We start from the raw sequence: 17,099 nt of genomic DNA on the forward strand, positions 1-17,099 counted from the left end.
CGCCCAACCCAGACGTCGCCCAACCCAAACACTGGTTACTAAACCAGTGTTTCGCGTGTCAATGAAGCCCTGTAGTCCAGGGGCCAGTTCCATCACGGGCACTGTGTCGGAGCTCTTATTTCACGGTACCATACATATGTCAGCAATAACTGTCACAAAATCACGGTATTTACTTTGTTAGGTCTTAACATTAGACAGCCAAAATATATGCCGCAAACAATCATCCTAATACATTAGTACTTTTCATTCTAACGTACTTGTCCGCGCTGCTCTATCTGTTGCAAAGTACTGAAGAAAGTATCCAGTGCTTTCCCTCAGGCAGCTGTCTTAACGCGAAAGCGTTAAGGGCCCCGTGTCACAGAAACTCTCGTGTCGGCGTTGGCGGCGTTGTCAGTGAGCAAACACTTTCGTACATATATCGGCATATGTATATGCCATGCTTTGCTAGATCGACAGCGCATACCTTTCATGTTAAATTTCTAAAACTGAGAAAACGGGCTGTGTTTTCTGACGCAGAAATGGCATACAGTGCACGCAGTCAGTTCTCCGACACGGTTGTCTTGAACAGCTGACATACGAAATCGTGAAACCTCACCATCACGTCCAACAAAAAGGTCACGAAGTTGTCTTTCAATGGGTACCTGGCCATTGTCGAATCAGGGGCAGTGATTCGGCCGATAACGCTGCTCGCACATCACTTCGAGAAGAGCACAGCGTTCCAATTCCGCCTTCAAGGACAGACGCCGCAAGGCAGGTTCGGCACCTGGCCCACACTCTGTCACTCACCGAGTGGAACTCGCTATACTTAAGACTTACACGACTGAATCGATTAAACCCCTCACTGCAACTCCGACCTGCATGCTCTACAAGATTGGAGTGACATGCTCTACATTAATTGGAGTGACTGACAGTGCATCATGCGAGGTCTGCGGCACCGAAGAAAATATCGACCACCTGCTGTGCTACTGTCCACGATATGCCTAAGAAAGACAGGAACTTGCTAACGCTCTCCAGAAACTGGACAATCGGCCGCTTTTCGGGCAGGTGCTGCTGGACTACCGCCACCATCGCACATCGGCCCATAAAGCGGTGACGGCGCTACTGTGCTGCTTGAGGACGACGGGCTTGCGTGAACGTCTGTGACTATTAGTGCAATCACTATTAGACCGCACGCATCAGCGACCTCACCGCTAATTTCCTTCTTTCCTTCCCTCCTCTCGCTCCATGACATCTTTGTTTTCCCCTTTCCGATTAGCTCGGTGTAGGGTAGCCAAACAGACATTATTCTAGTTAACCTCCCTGCCTTCTGCTTCTCTTTTTCCTTCCTTCCTTCCTTCCTTCCTTCCTTCCTTCCTTCCTTTCTTCTAAAACTGAAATATTAAAACTGCGATACAACGTTAGAAACCTGAAAATTATGCGATTTTCCTGGCGCGGCAGTGCACTATGTCCGGGATCGGCCCACGCAAGAGGCCGCGTTTCTACCAGAACACTCGCCTTCGTGCATTGCGTTCGCCGCCAGCATTTTCGGGTAAACATTACAGCTACATAAGCTGCAGTTGCCGGGAAGCGCGAAAACAAGTAGGGAAGCTTTGAATGCTATCGCCTTCTGCTCTTAAACGTAAAGCTTAAGCGTCCCCCGTTTTTTTATTCTTAATGACACCAGGAAATCGAGCCTGATGCCAGAAACGCTCAGAAATGTAATCGGGAGCGCACACAATGTTCTCGCACATCTTCTGCGATGTACCGTAGCGCTGAGGAGCTGCTTGTCTAATGTGGAAGAATCCATTGTAAAGGCAGAAGTGCACGGCTGGGCACCTGCGTTTCAGCTCATGAACTTAATTTGCGCCAAGAAAACCTGTCCATGCTTTCACACTCTAAAACTGGTATAGTGCAACATAGGAAGGAAGAAACAAGCAGAGCCGGCCAGATACAGGAACAGAGCGCTGACATCCAACTGTTTCTTCCTTTCTATGTTGCGCTGTACCAGTATTAGAATGCAATACCAACTCGCCCAATCCTCCAGCCTAGTGAACATGCTATGACACTTGCTTTGTAGGAAGCCTACTGCACTATCAATATGCCGACTGTTCTTAACAGCACCGAATGGAAATACTAACTAATATAAGTCTTGCTGAGATCATTTTATCATTCGAATGTTCATATTGGTAACGTCCAGATACGGATAAGTTGAGACGTGGTGCGCGTAATTAACGGAGGAACATTAATTATATTTTCAAGTGTTGACCTTAAATGCCTAAAGGAAATGAGCAGCTTGGAGGCCGTCCTCGAAATTATCTTGCTGAGCGAAGACATTTTGATGGAACATGCTTCTGTAGGAACTATGCGAACATTTCCAATTAAATGGTCGGGTAAAGCGTAACTGACGCAGAAAAAGAAAGTCTGTAAAGTCAACCTCACCGCACGTAGCCTTTTGTGATGTCAATGACATGGCTCCGTAAGCGTGTCCCTGGTGGACAGTCCGTTTTTGATTTTGATTAAGAGGAAGCTTTAGCTCGGGCCCAACGCCACGCGGCCTATTCAAATACATGTAAAACGCAAAAACGTTTTTCATAGATAACCCCTGGACAGGTTTTAATGAAATTTGTTGCATTTGAGAGAAAAAGTTCAATTCAACTGTTGGAAACGGAATTTCGCTTTAGGGCCTGAATTTTATGAAGAGGATTCTCAAAATACGAAAGATTGAAAAACATAGAAGGACGAACTTTACAAATTAATGGCTCTGCATCAAGACCAGATATCGCGGTTCTAAAAGCAGCATCCACTAGATCATTTAAAGCGGACAAATTTGGTAGGTCATTTGACACCTTTCGGGAATTTCTTACGTTGTGTACAAGGGTTCCGCAGAGGCTGTATTTACACATTACTAAATTTATTTAGATTCGTGTGTAACGAACCGTTCTTGTCCTCTTTAGATGTACTATTATATGCGATTCACATATTCGTTTCATCATTTCTCGTTGCTGAGTTACAGCGTTGTAAACTTGATAGTTTCGTTTCCTGAAAATTTTCAATTTTTGCCACTTTTAATAAAAAATTGACCGCCTAAATCGAAAATTCGAAACAAACAGTGACTAGATTTTAAATCTTCCTTTTACACGCAACAATCCTCGGCAAATTTGGTGCAGCAGCTGTCTAGAAAAACGAATTCTCCTTTTACATGTATTTAGATTAGGTTTATTAGATTAGGTTCATTCCAAGGCAAGAAGTTCACAGTGTTAATATCAATACACCAGCGAACGTGTGCCGTCGAAAGCTTGCTTCGCCGTAGAAGCGACGCATGATGCAATGATGGTGCAGCTTTAGCGCGTCGCTTGCTTGAAGACAGTGAGCTGCCGACGTGGGAAGGAAAATAACGAAGGTGAACAGATAGGCAGCGGCACACGAGCCGTGCCAACGGTGACGGTGCAATCATGACATTATCTGGGACGGCGATATCTACGGCGCAGGCATCTTTTTTTTTTTTTTGCCTTGATTTTGCTTTCAGAAAGAGATAGTGCCATAAGTGCAGAGTAATTCGTTGTTGTCTCGTAGATTTAAATACGGGTTTATATAAACTCTATATGCCATTGCATAGAGTTTCTCACAATAATACCTAAAGGGAAATCTGGCGCCACCGTCTATGGGAGTTTCTTAAGGGGCGCCGTGCCGTCATTGGAACGACGGTATATGTGTCTGCGAGGCTCGTGTTGGCTGGTGTTGTAAGAGGCTTCGTCCAAAACGTGGATATGGCTACACAAATAACTCGTTCTTAAGGTAAACTCTTCATAAAATGTTTTCAGTCATGCATATTACATGTTTACGAATCCCCTACAATACATGACCAAGTGAAGAAAAGCAAGAACAGACAATAAACTGTTTCAAAGCGAGCGCGAATCTTGTCTGTCCTCCAAGTTTAACAGCCCGGTGATACTTTTTCCGTATCATATAGTTATACATGCAATAACAAGTTTTGAAAGGTAAATGAAACATGTTTTTTTGTAATAATAAAGCTAAAACAGCTTTTTACATGCTGTTTATTAGAAAACTGATCATTGTGACAGACGGAACGGTGCTCGCCTGCCTCTCCGAGAACGATGCCAATCCGAAGTCCCTATATACCTGCATTCCCATCTATACCAAAGCGCAGCAGAGCCAGATTTCCCTCTAGGTAACACGGTGAGAAACTCTATGTCACATTCATCCCGGAGATAGGCGTAAGCGGAGAAGTTCTCACACACGCACACACACACACACACACACGCGCACACACACACACACACACACACACACACACACACACACACACACACACACACACACACACACACACGCACGCACACGCACACGCACACGCACACACACACGCACACACGCACGCACACACGCACACACACACACACACGCACGCACACCGCACACACACAGAGAGAGATACGACACATTTTCGCCCGCATTTAAATTTATGCGCGTCCACGCGTCACACACACAAAAATATACGCACGCAGGCACACGCAACTGCACGTACACATATGTGCACGTACGATCGTACACGCACACACGCACTCGTGCGCACGCAGATTCAAATACGGAGACACAAACACCCGCGCACACACAAATGCAGTTACACACGCACGCACGCTCAAGGCATGTACGTACACGCATATACACTCCCTCTCATTCCCTGCTGCCTCGCAAAAACATGCGCGTGCAAACAGACGGAATGACACTCGTTCTGCAATCACCGTTCAAACTCCAGCTGTAACAAATGGCCTTATGGTTTAAATTTGGCACTTCTTCAAGTCAATGTGCCCTCTGCCCATAGGGTACAAAACCATTTGCTCCTGGCGTGTTACGTAACCGCCCATCCCCGACCGAAACACTGCTTTAACGCACCACCGCTGTTCCGATTAAGTGCCATAAATGCATATGTTGTTACAAACGACAACCTATTGGCGCAGACAGTTGAAACTTGTTGATACTCGACTACAATTATAGAAACAAAATTGTTTACAATTTTGCCTACTCAGTTACGTATGTGCATTACCGTGAAGTTCCACAGGGGCACTATTCCACAGGATGGCGAAGGTGAAATTTCCAGGATTCCTCTGTACGTCCATGCTACAAGGCACGATAGTATCTTTTTTAACGTAACACAAAAACATACGCATGCTTGTTATTATGTTGTCCAATGAATAAAATCTGATAATAAAAGCGATGACTTCAGAAATAAGCAACCCATTAGTACGTAATAGGAAGCAAAAATACACAATATAATCTTTGAAGAGCACTACTGAAAAATACCAAAACGGAAACCAAATCTTGATTTTTGTGGTACGACCGTATGGGGGAAGGCTGTCGAACTGAGTCCTACGTAGCGTTAAAAAAGAAAAAAAAAGGAGTACTACAATGCACGGCATCGAGCCACTGACATCACGACGCACAACGAAAGCTGCGAGCAATTAAACGACTCGGACACCGCTTCCAACGTTCGGGCTAGTGCTACGCTCGGGTTTTTATAGATACGACGTGAACTTGCACGACTGCGTTTCAAAAATAGCTTTCCGGAACAGTGTTGCGACATGTGTAGAGAGTCGAGACAGACATCAATCGAAAGCTGATCTCTCTGGACTACGTACGCTTCTGTGACTTTTACGATAGACGCCGTATTTTTTTCACAGGTGACGTTTCTGTCTCGAAAATCGAGCACAAGTTTTCGTGGTTTCCCTAGGCTTCCATTGCAGAATCTTTAACCGCTCTGGGAACAGAATTCTTGGTTGCCACAGCGTGATCACTGCATTTGTCTCGTGTGCAATGTCTTCTAGAATGTGTGTGTCACCTGCCTTTTTCAATAATCGACATCCAGCTTTTGTTATTCGCGAAAAACTTGCTAGTTCGATTGAAAACGCGCTAGCTTCGTGTCGGGGCCGCTTGGGACGCTAGTTGGGACGTCTCCAGAAAAGATGGATATGTTAAGTAGCCGTGGTTGCTTAATCGCTATGGCGTTGGGCAGCTAAGCACGAGCTCCCGGGATGGAAACGCAGCCACAGTGACCGCTTTTAGATGGGGGCGAAATACGAGAACAGTACGTTCAACAGTGCGTTAAAGCAACTCAGTCCGTCCACAATATTCCGGAGTCCACCAATACGGCGTGCTTCATTATCCGATCGTAGTTTTGACACGTAATACCCCATATTTCTTACAGCGAAGCTGTTAAGGGCTACTTTCCCCAGGATCGTGTCCGCATGGTAAGAGAAAACTATCATAAACACGATTGGCTCCAGCGTCTTCTTCCACAGCTGGCTTGTTGGCGCCCCTCGGTGCTACCACGCGAACACGCTCATGCGAGTGCTCCCGCATTCCTCGTCGTTGTCATAATTAGTATATTAATGAAGGAACGCAAACACGTAACCAATTTTACAGAGAAGCTGTTAAGGGCTAAATCCCCCAGCATCGTGTCCGTCTGTAGCCACAAAACCGCCCGTATGTGGACCGATCCCATCAATAGTGCGATGCCGAGCCGAGCCGTGGCGGAGGTGCAGTTCGCCATTAAGGAGCCCACATACACAGCTTCGCTGGTCATCCGTCACAGAGTGGAAGGCGACTAATATTTTTTTTTAATTACAAAGAAAAACGAAGACGAAGGCACATGCCAGAAGAAAGAAAATGAAGAAACACAGTTCTCAGTCACTCTGTTTCTATAATGTAGTTCCGCTAATACCCTCGAGTTTATATTTTTTTTTTTCGTTTTTCGGAAACGGCAAATGGGGCCGTCTCACGGCACCGTTTACTATCCCGGCAGAACAACCGCGCATCATAAGTTGTGCCGAGGTGTGTTGCCGAAAAGGTAAGGAGAAAAAGGACAAGTACGCAAAAACAACACTCACGAAGACATTCGAGACAAAGAGCACCGGGAAATTGCCCTAATAATTAAGAAATTAGAATTTTTTAGTATTTAGCTCTCCTGATTCACACAACCCCATTCTCCGAGTGCAATTGTGTTGGAGAGATGATGTCTCCTTCTGACCTTTTTCTTGATAGGTATTGTTCGGCTTTTCTTGTGGAGAATGCATGTAGGTATGAAACCTTTATAGATACATGGCAAGATATCGACGTATGCAGGTATTGTTCGGCTTTTGTTGTGGAGAATACATGTAGGTATGCAATCTTTATAGATACATGGCAAGATATCGATGTATGCTTTCTCTACTCCTTGATTACGGAATACCTCCATGCCTGCTGGTATCTCTACGGAATCGAATTACTTTCACTGTCTATCTTATGCATTATTGCTTTGCCCCTCCCCCGGTACAGGGTAGCCAACCGGAGATGGTCTCTGGTTAACCTCCTTGTCTTTCCTTTGCGTTTCTCTATATGCCTTCATGGTTTGTTGCATTACGCAGATTTGTCAACCAAATGATTGACGACATGGATAGGATGCATTGTCGAATATTCCTTCTTGAACCTCATGGTTGATTAAAGTCACGCCTTGCCCTGATTTTCTAATTAACCACTTGAGTGAATATTATATACAATACTTCAAGCAACCCCCTTCCCTAATGTGCCTAAAGTTTTTAATTATTTAATGTTTATCTTCTGATTAATTAGAGTAATGTTGGCATTCTGTCAAGTCCTTGGTCTGAGCCACTGCTTATAAAGGTATGGAAGCTTTGCAATAATGCCTGAATTTTTGAGGCAATCGAATTTTGCGCCATGTTTTCTTGGCGCTTTTCCCAGGGACAGGTCTTACAAAGCTATTCTAACTTTATGGTTGGTCACAGATGAAGCTTCTGTAACCTATTTCCAGTCAAGGCTACGAGGGTCGTCTGCGTACAGTATAGATTAGTATTAAAGTCCTGTACTGGCTTCATTATATGATTTAAATTGCAGATAAGATTACCGTGCTTATAGTTTACTCCAGATGCTTTGCTAGTTCCTAAGCCAAGTTTTCTACTAACCGATTTCATGCTACCCCATTTTGTAATGCTTCCGCAATCTTTCCGACGTTGTAATGCTATGTATCGCTCACTTTGTTCTTCAGCGGAGTGTGTCTGACTTCCTTAGTTAAACACTTTCACCCTTCGTCATTTCTTCTCAGGGTACTTTGTTAATTGAGAGAGCTTAATTGCTTGCTGCCTGGGTTCCTTATCTCACACTTCAATTGCTCGTTCTGAAATCAGTGTAGTTACCGTTTCATTGATTACCCGCTGCATATTTGTTTGCTAGCACCAGCCTGGTGTAATTTTCTTTTCCGCTCCCTGATGCTCATGCTCACGTGCCCTCAAACTCATGCGCACTCTTGCTCACACTTGCCTTTATGCGCACCCTTTGACACTCGGCGATGCTCTACCTTATCCAATCATTGGGGAGCGTGTCAGAATGAGTGTGCATGCGTGAGTAATAGCGACCTACTTTGCGGGCCTGCATAGTCTCAGAAGAAGTCGTGTTATGTCCGCATAGGAGCAGTCTGTTGAATAAGGAAAATATTACACTGTGCAGCAGCGTTTCTCTGCTGTTACAAGGAATGTCGTAGCGCATTACAGCGCGTTAATGGTGCTCGATGGTTTTCGTTCCATCATTTTTCTTTACATTCTCTAGTTCCACCACCTTTTATTGCCTTTGCCTCTTTCCCCACCACAGCGTAGCCCCGACGGGTTCTTACACTGGCTAACTTCCCTGTCTATCCCTACCCTTTTCTCCTGTTCGCGATTTAACTAAAAAGATTGTTACCATTTTTTTATTCCTGACACGGCTGATCAATATTTGTTGCTTTTATTCATATGTTATTTTTGATTCATTGGTGTGTAAGATTTTGTCGGTGGATCCGCACACCCGAAAAGTTTATTAGTGCGCGCTGTGGCATTCAATTGAGTTCGATGTTGGCGCTGATTCCCTCCAGCTGTTCGTTTTCTCGATTCTCTCGCAACACACCTCGACAGTGGTGCACCAAGTGGACAGAGCTTGCACTTTGCTATTAAAACAACAGCCGCGCTGAGAACGGTTCCAGTGATAGCCACTTCTCATGAATCAAGACCCACCTCAAAAATGTACTGCATGTTTACGCCTAACTGGCACGACTTGTCCGCGAACACGACTTTCTCAGCATTTCTAGATGAATATGTGAGATAACCGTGAAATGCCTAACGTACCAAAGATTTTTTTCTAAATTTGTACATCTCCTTTCTCACTGGTTCGGAAAAATTGCATCAGCCGAGACCATACACTACTTGTAGAAGGAGCATTTCCGTACTAAGCATAGTCGATTTATTAAAATGACCTATAGTTTAACATTGATGACCTGATAGCCAGCCACGAAATATGGCCTAATATGGCCTCTTTAGTGTGACTCACTTCATCAAACCCACAACGGAATAGTCACTCGGTGTGTCCAGAGACAAGCCCAACACGTAGTAGGAAGGCCTTGTTGCTGAGCTCTTCGGTTTCAGGTGCAGGTACACGGCCTGGTAGCAGAAAACATGTTGAACAAGTCACGTCTCATTTCACAGCATAATTGGGTTAGCGCTGCTGCAACACGAGATAACCATGCAGATTGCTACAATTCCACCGAATATGTTATCAGTAGACAGCCATTAAAAAGCAGAATTAGCAGCAGATCTATAGAATATGTATAGAATAAAGTACATATATAGATTTCTACAGGAACCCTTAAAGAGGACAATTGGAAGAGCGGCCCATGCGTAACCATTTCTTGGCACCACACAATTAAACTTCCGAATGCGGTCCGTTGACTCTGCACAGCCTAGGAAGTTCCGACTCCGTCTAGCATTAGATACATTTGAAATCTTTTTTTTTTTTCGTGGAGGATTTGGAGAGACACATTGTTAAATATCCGGTTACCCAAATTGGTATTGAAGTTTCATTGAAGAGGGAGACACAACTAGTCACCTTAGTTGGAGTGAGTGGTTAGATACACACACATGGTGGATGTTTATTTAGCTACACCAAAATTTTTAATAATAGCCTATGGCAAATAGCGCAATTGATAACCTTTGACTTAATTACTCGATAAAGCGGCCGTTACTACTACGAGAAATGAAGATGTTCGATTGAATCATTAACGTATTTAGGGTAGTTAATTTTTCAATTAATTACTTTACACCACATATGTCAATGTACGAATTACAGGCGCTGAGTCCGCACGGCGTGTCCACTTGGAACGAATTCTCTGAACAGCACCAGTTACGAGAAATTAATTTTCAAACTGTCCGACGAAATGCGTCGACGTTCCAGTTACTTTTATGAGGAACCGCTGCTTTATGCATTGAAGCACGAAAGTAACTGGAACAACAGTTCATTTCGATGGAGACATTGAAAATAATATCTCGGAACTGGTGCTGTCCAGAAAATTCGTTCCATGTGGATACGTCGTGCGAACCCAGCGGCTGTTATTCGTACATTGAAATACGGGGCGCAAAGCAATCAAATGAAAAGTTAACTAGGGTAATTACCTTAGTTATTCAATTGAACGGTTTGTTTTCTCGAAAAGTAATGGCCGCCTCATCGAGTAGTTAAGATCAACGGTCGGAATTGTGCCATCTACCATAGGCAATCTTCAAAAAATTTCGTGCTGCTTAAAGAAACTCCCTCTGTAGAGCAAACAGGCTGAGGTTCACAAAGAATGCTAGACACATGAAAAGGGCATAATTATTTATAGACCAATATTGCTACATGCGCAGCAGAGGGTGCTAAGACCTGGATCCGAACAGGCCGCCATTGGAATCTGAACCTTGCAACGTTTAACGTTAGAACGTTATCTATCGAGGCGAGTCTAGCAGTGCTATTAGAGGAATTAGAGGACGGTAAATTGAATAGGGCTCAGTGAAGTTCGGAGGGCAAAAGAAGCACATACAGTGCTAAAAAGGGGACACGTCCTCTGCTACCGGCGCTTAGCGGAGAGACGAGAAGTAGGAGTCGGATTCCTGATTAACAAGGATATAGCTGGTAACATACAAGAATTCTATAGCATTAACGAGAAGGGGGCAGGTGTTGTTGTGAAACTTAATAAGAGGTACAGATTGAAGGTCGTACAGGTCTACGCCCCTACATTCAATCATGATGGCCAGGAAGTCCAAAGCTTCTATGAAGACGTGGAATCGGCGATGGGTAAAGTCAAAACATAGTACACTATACTTATGGGCGACTTCAATGCCAGGGTAGGCAAGAAGCAGGCTGGAGACAAGTCAGTGGGGGAATATTGCATAGGCTCTAGGAATCTCTAGGAGTAGAGTTTGCAGAACAGAATAAAATGAAGATAATGAATACCATCTTCCGCAAGCTGGAAAGCCGAAAGTGGACGTGGAGGAGCCCGAATGGCGAGACTAGAAATGAAATAGACTTTATACTCTGCGCTAACCCTCGCATCATACCACATGTGAACGTGTTCGGCAAGGTGCGCTGCAGTGACCATAGAATGGTAAGAACTCGAATTCACCTAGACTTGAGGAAGGAATGGAAGAAACTGCTACATAAGAAGCCGAACGATGAGTTAACGGTAAGAGGGAAAATAGAGAACTTCCGGAGCAAGCAACAGAAAAGGTATTCGGCTTTAACTCAGGAAGAGGACCATAGTGCTGAAGCAATGAACGACAATCTTATGGGCGTCATTAAGGAGTGTGCAATAGATGTCGGTGGTAACTCCTTTAAGCAGGAAACCAGTCAGCTATCGCAGGAGACGAAGGATCTGATCAAGAAACGCCAATGTATGAAAGCCTCTAACCCTACGGTTAGAATAGAACTGGCAGAACTTTCCAAGTTAAACCACAAGGGTAAGACCGCTGATAAGGAAGTATAATATGGTTGGAATTGAACAAGCTCTCAGGAAGGAGGAAGCTTAAAAGCAGTGAAGAAACTAGGAATAGGCAAGAATCAGATGTATGCGATAAGAGACAAATCAAGCAATATCATTACTAATATTGATGAGACAGTTCAAGTAGCTGAGGGGTTCTATAGAGATTTATACAGTACCAGTGGCACCCACGACGATAATGGAAGAGAGAATAGTCTAGAGGAATTAGAAATCCCACAAGTAACGTGGGAAGAAGTAAAGAAAGCAGCATTGGGAGCTATGATGAAGGGGAAGGCAGCCGGGGAGGATCAGGTAACAGCAGATTTGTTGAAGAATGAAGGCCAGATTGTTCTAGAAAAACTGGCCGCCCTGTATACGCAATGCCTCATGACCTCGTGCGTACAGGAATCTTGGAAGAACGCTTACATAATTCTAATCCATAAGAAAGGGGACGCCAAAGACATGAAAAATTATGGACTGATCAGCTTTCTGTCCGTTGCCTACAAAGTATTAACTAGGGTAATCGCAAGTAGAATCAGAAACGCCTTAGAGTTCTGTCAACCGAAGGACCAGGCAAGATTCCGTAAAGGCTACTCAACAATACACCATACTCACACTATCAATCAGGTGATAGAGAAATGTGAGGAATATAACCAACCCCTATATATAGCTGTCATTGATTACGAGAAAGCGTTTGATTCAGTCAAACCATCAGCAGTCATGGAGGCTTTACGGAATCAGGGTGTAGACGAGCCGTATGTAAAGCTACTGAAAGATATCTATACCGGCTACACAGCCACCGTAGTTCTCCATAAAGAAAGCAACAAAATGCCAATAAAGAAAGGCGTCAGGCAGAAAGATGAGATCTCTCCAATGCTATGCACAGCGTGTTTACAGGAAGTATTCAGAGACGGGCATTGGTAAGAATTTCGCATAATAGTTAATGGAGAATACCTTAGTAACTTGCGATTCGCTGGTGATGCTGCCTTGCTTGGTAACTCAAGAGACCGATTGCAATGTATGCTCACTGACCTGGAGAGGCAAAGCAGATGGATGGGTATAAAAATTATTCTGCAGAAAACTGAAGCAATGTTTAACAGTCTCGGAACAGAACAGCAGTTTCCGATAGGTAGCGAGGCACCTTTAAAGTGTATGGGAATACATCTACTTAGGACAGGTAGTGACCGCGGATCCGGATCATAAGACTGAAATAATCAGAAGAATAAGAATGGGCTGCGGTGCGTTGGGCAGGCATTCTCAGATCATGAACAGCAGGTTGCCAGTATCCCTCAAGAGAGAAGTGTACAACAGTGTTGTCTTACCAGTACTCACGTACGTAGCAGAAACCTGGACGCTAACGAAAAGGGTCCTACTTAAATTAAGGACGACACAGCGAGCTATGGAACGAAGAATGATGGGTGTAACATTAAGGGACAAGAAAAGAGCAGATTGGGTCAGGGAACAAACGCGAGTTAATGGCATCTCAGGACATGTAATGAGGAGGAAAGATAACGGATGGTCATTAAGGGTTACGGACTGGATTCCAAGGGAAGGGAAGCGTAGCAGGGGGCGGCAGAACGTTAGGTGGGCGGATGAGATTAAGAAGTTTGCAGGGACAACATGGCCACAATTAGTGCATGAACGGAGTAGTTGGAGAAGTATGGGAGAGGCCTTTGTCCTGCAGTGGGTGTAACGAGGTTGATGATGATGATGATCGCTACATGCACACGGCTCTATGCCACTGAGGAGTTTCGCGCACTACAGATGGCGCCAGCTGACACTTTAGGCATGGTCGTCGGACGCTCTGACAAAGCCTCACTGGGGCTCAATGATGTGGCATAGTGGAACAAAATGTCCTGCCATTGCTACACTAAAAACTAAATAAAGAACCACATGGATCAAATGGTCCTTGCTTTTGTGTTCACGGTGGTGTGTCATTGCTCCGTGCTATAAGTAGCAATACTACCACAGTTTTGTCCAACGGGCCAGCAGGTTTTATGTTACGGTCATATAGGGTGGTTGGGAGAGCAGATTTTCATGGATATCACTGTCAGTGTGTCTAGCAAAAGTGGCCAAAAATCCTCGGCAACGCACGCATTGCGGGAATCTACATTAACTAAGCTTTATTGTCCATTTGGCCACCGGGGCCTAGCGACGTTATCTACGTCATCACCATGTTATCTGCAGCATCTTCGCCCGTTGTATAGCAGAAAGGAAATTTCGCTTTTATGAGCAATATTTGTTCACAGGCTGCGTGGGACGGTATCCGCTAACTGCGCAGCGAATAATGATAGAATGATAAGCCTTAGCTTTGTGTGGCGGTCCCAATTCGTTCGCAGTGTTGGTAGCTTTGTTTTGGGCGCATCGTTAAATCATGAAAGGGAAGACACTAACTTTTCCAGTTTAAATAATGATGGCTTTTTGGAACACTATAAAATAATCTACTGTAGTGTAAAACCTACCGAAAAGGTTTGTGTTAGTCCCGTGTTCGTGCATGTGGTAAATGACGCCAAACACATTGCACATTACTCTGCGTTACTGTATCTACAAAACAACGAATGATCATAGCTAAACTTTTTTGCTTAGCTTCACATTCTGTATCGTTCAAAAATGCACAGGCAACTGATTTTGTGAAACTGAAAACGATGTTTGCTCAAGTCGTTGCTTCAATTTTCTCGCGGTGCTCGTGAGAACACAATTTTTTGGCACGGGCTCGTTCCGTTGTTATCACGGGGAATGACAATACGTGGCGTTTATACAGTTCAAATACTGCGTTGCTTGCCCTTCTTGTAGCCAATCCATGAGAAATATAAGTGGTGAATACAGATTCGCGGTTAGCTCGCATGAACCTGCCCAGCTGCTAAGACATGTGCTATATGTTACAGATTGTATGTCGTAATATTTACCTGCTGCGTTCGTTATCTTAGCATCAAATTAATAAGAAATGGTTATTGAATTTACCGCTGCACCGGTTATGTGTTCGCCATTTCTTTTTTGTGCGTGTGAGAACTTCAGTATTTAGTATTTAGGGAAATTGCGGAATCCGTGGCGTTGAGATCCTTTCTAATAAGTTTCGTAAAAAATAACACAAGCGTAACTGAGTTGCGCAGTTAATCGCAACGTGTGAGCAGACCGAGCTTGCTTAACCATGCTCCCGTAGCCCACGGGCTATGTGCAACCAGATTAGGCCATATATTTGTAGCTCAGGAATTATAAAGGGCTATTTAAAAAGTCGTTTTCGAAGCAGCTTTCTCATCTTAGAAATCACGAAACTTACTCCAAATTGTTCAGTCTGTAGTTACTAAAAATCAGTTGTCGCTAAATGAAGAAAATTATCACTAAACAGACCTACAATTTGCTAAATCTAGCGATAAATTCGATAAAAAGGAAACACTATTCGTTACTATTTCTCTCATTTCTAGCCTGACACGGGGCAACGCAGCTTTCTCGAATCGGCAAGTAATTTGCAACAAACAACTTCACTAAAATCACCTTGAGCACTGAAAGGGCATCTGTGACCACTGACTTGGTTGCGAACTGCCTGTGGAGGTCAAGGAAGCCGAAATGGGAGATATTGTAGCCCCAGATGGCGTCGATATAAGCGAAGAATGTAGGGTCCTTGTAGTCTGTCTTCAAGAGAACGCTCCTATGTAGAGAGAAACACAAGTCATTGCCTGTAAACAAAAGGTTCAGCATATGATATAATATTGCGGTGAAATTATACATAATTTGTTACGTCGCGTGCTTCAGACTAATAATTTCATACCGCTCTGCTTCTTATTTCTTGAGAGGCAGAGGGAAAAGACCCCAATTCCCTACAGCAAGTACCATGTGGTTTTAGATAACCATGAACGATATCCTTTCAGTCTACTGCAGCAACGACGCACAGCTCCGGATTTATATTACAAAATAAGGGAAAATAGAAGATCTCGTCCCCCCAAAGTTTGTAAATCTCAGAATGCGATACTAAGCAAAGGCCGGGTACTGCTTTTTGAGATTCAGAATTTGCATATGAGAGTTTATGCCGTCCTCAGCGACTGGCCTCGACTGAGGCAAATATATTCAGCTTATTTAGCGTTCGTGACATCACCTCCTGCACGCAAAAAGAACACACGCATGATGGGGCTTCACACAACAGCTCCCCTTGCTCCCCGTTGCTGCACAATTGAAGGAACGAAGCGATGAAACATGTTCTACAAACGTAGCTGGCAGCAGCGCCTGTAGCGCCCGGCCCAACGTTCACACGTCATAACATTTGCAGTGCTACCGCATCTAGGCGCCATTTGTCCACACTCATACCGCGTCCGGTGCCGACAGCAGCCTCAGGCTCACGCTCGCGCTTCACGCAGTCTCCCCTTGGCGCTCGGTTAAGAAAAAAGAAAATACTCAGAAACTTTTCTGGGAGTTGTTTAAGCATGCGTAAGCATTGTGGCCCTTGCTGATCTTTACGCATCCTGGTTTCCAAACCACTGCGGTAAAAAGGAGCGCTCTTCCACCAAAGAACGGCAATGCTATTTTCTCGTAATTGTTCCAAACTATAAAAACTGGTGTCACCTATGAAGCCCCATCCTGAATTGTGAAAGTTCTTTTCAAAAAGGAGTTTTGTCAAAACGCCATGGAGCCAAGCCGATGTTAGTAGAGGGAAAAGAAGTTTGGAGTCACGTTTGAAGCATCTGTGTGCTAATTTCTGCAAGAAATTTGAAAGATGTGCTCGCCGTGAAATGGATCACCATCTAACACTCCACTTAAGCGCTATCCAAACTGTTCAATAAGTGTCCGCAACCACTCACTCGGGCGCGAAGGAGAAACCGAACTTCGTCTTGTTGTACTTGGACGCCTGACCAATGAAGTACTGAACGCCGCCTTCCAGTTTATTAAAGCCAGCAATGAGGGAGTTCTTGCCGTTCTTGTAGAGTGAGTCGTAAAACAGGTAGTCACAAACGTTGTCCGGAGGCAGGTACGAGGTTTGGCTGCGCACTGGCTCGGTGATTGTGCACAGGTAGCCATAATAAGGCGCGGGTGCGGCCACTGCGTGGAGAACCAGTCCATGAGGAACATATATGAAAGGGGCAAAGAGTAGGCGAAGCCATAATTAAAGGCTAGTGGGAAAATTATACAGATCACTCGTATTGTCGAAATTCACGTGGGCGTGCATTTTTCAGTCTCCGTTCATTGATGATATTTTTCGGTGATGTTGACGTTATAGGACAGTCGGGATGCGATCTTATACGTTACCTTGTCTGCACCGCTAATTCCCTGAACACACTGCGAGACGTCTTTGCTAGAGGCATTGTGT

At 44.4% G+C, this 17,099-nt stretch overlaps 1 long non-coding RNA gene across 1 annotated transcript; it reads right to left on the reverse strand.

The window, feature by feature from the left end:
• Nucleotides 1-9,301: 9,301 nt before the first annotated feature.
• LOC129388349 (uncharacterized) lies at nucleotides 9,302-16,805 on the reverse strand. The gene is made up of 3 exons (XR_008615318.2): nucleotides 16,594-16,805; nucleotides 15,296-15,449; nucleotides 9,302-9,458 (listed from the first exon to the last, which is right to left on the reverse strand). It is a non-coding gene; the product is annotated as an uncharacterized lncRNA (long non-coding RNA).
• Between the last annotated feature and the right edge of the window lie 294 nt (nucleotides 16,806-17,099).

The sequence above is a fragment of the Dermacentor andersoni genome, chromosome 10 (assembly GCF_023375885.2).
Source record: "Dermacentor andersoni chromosome 10, qqDerAnde1_hic_scaffold, whole genome shotgun sequence".
In the NCBI taxonomy this organism is placed as follows: Eukaryota; Metazoa; Arthropoda; class Arachnida; order Ixodida; family Ixodidae; genus Dermacentor; species Dermacentor andersoni.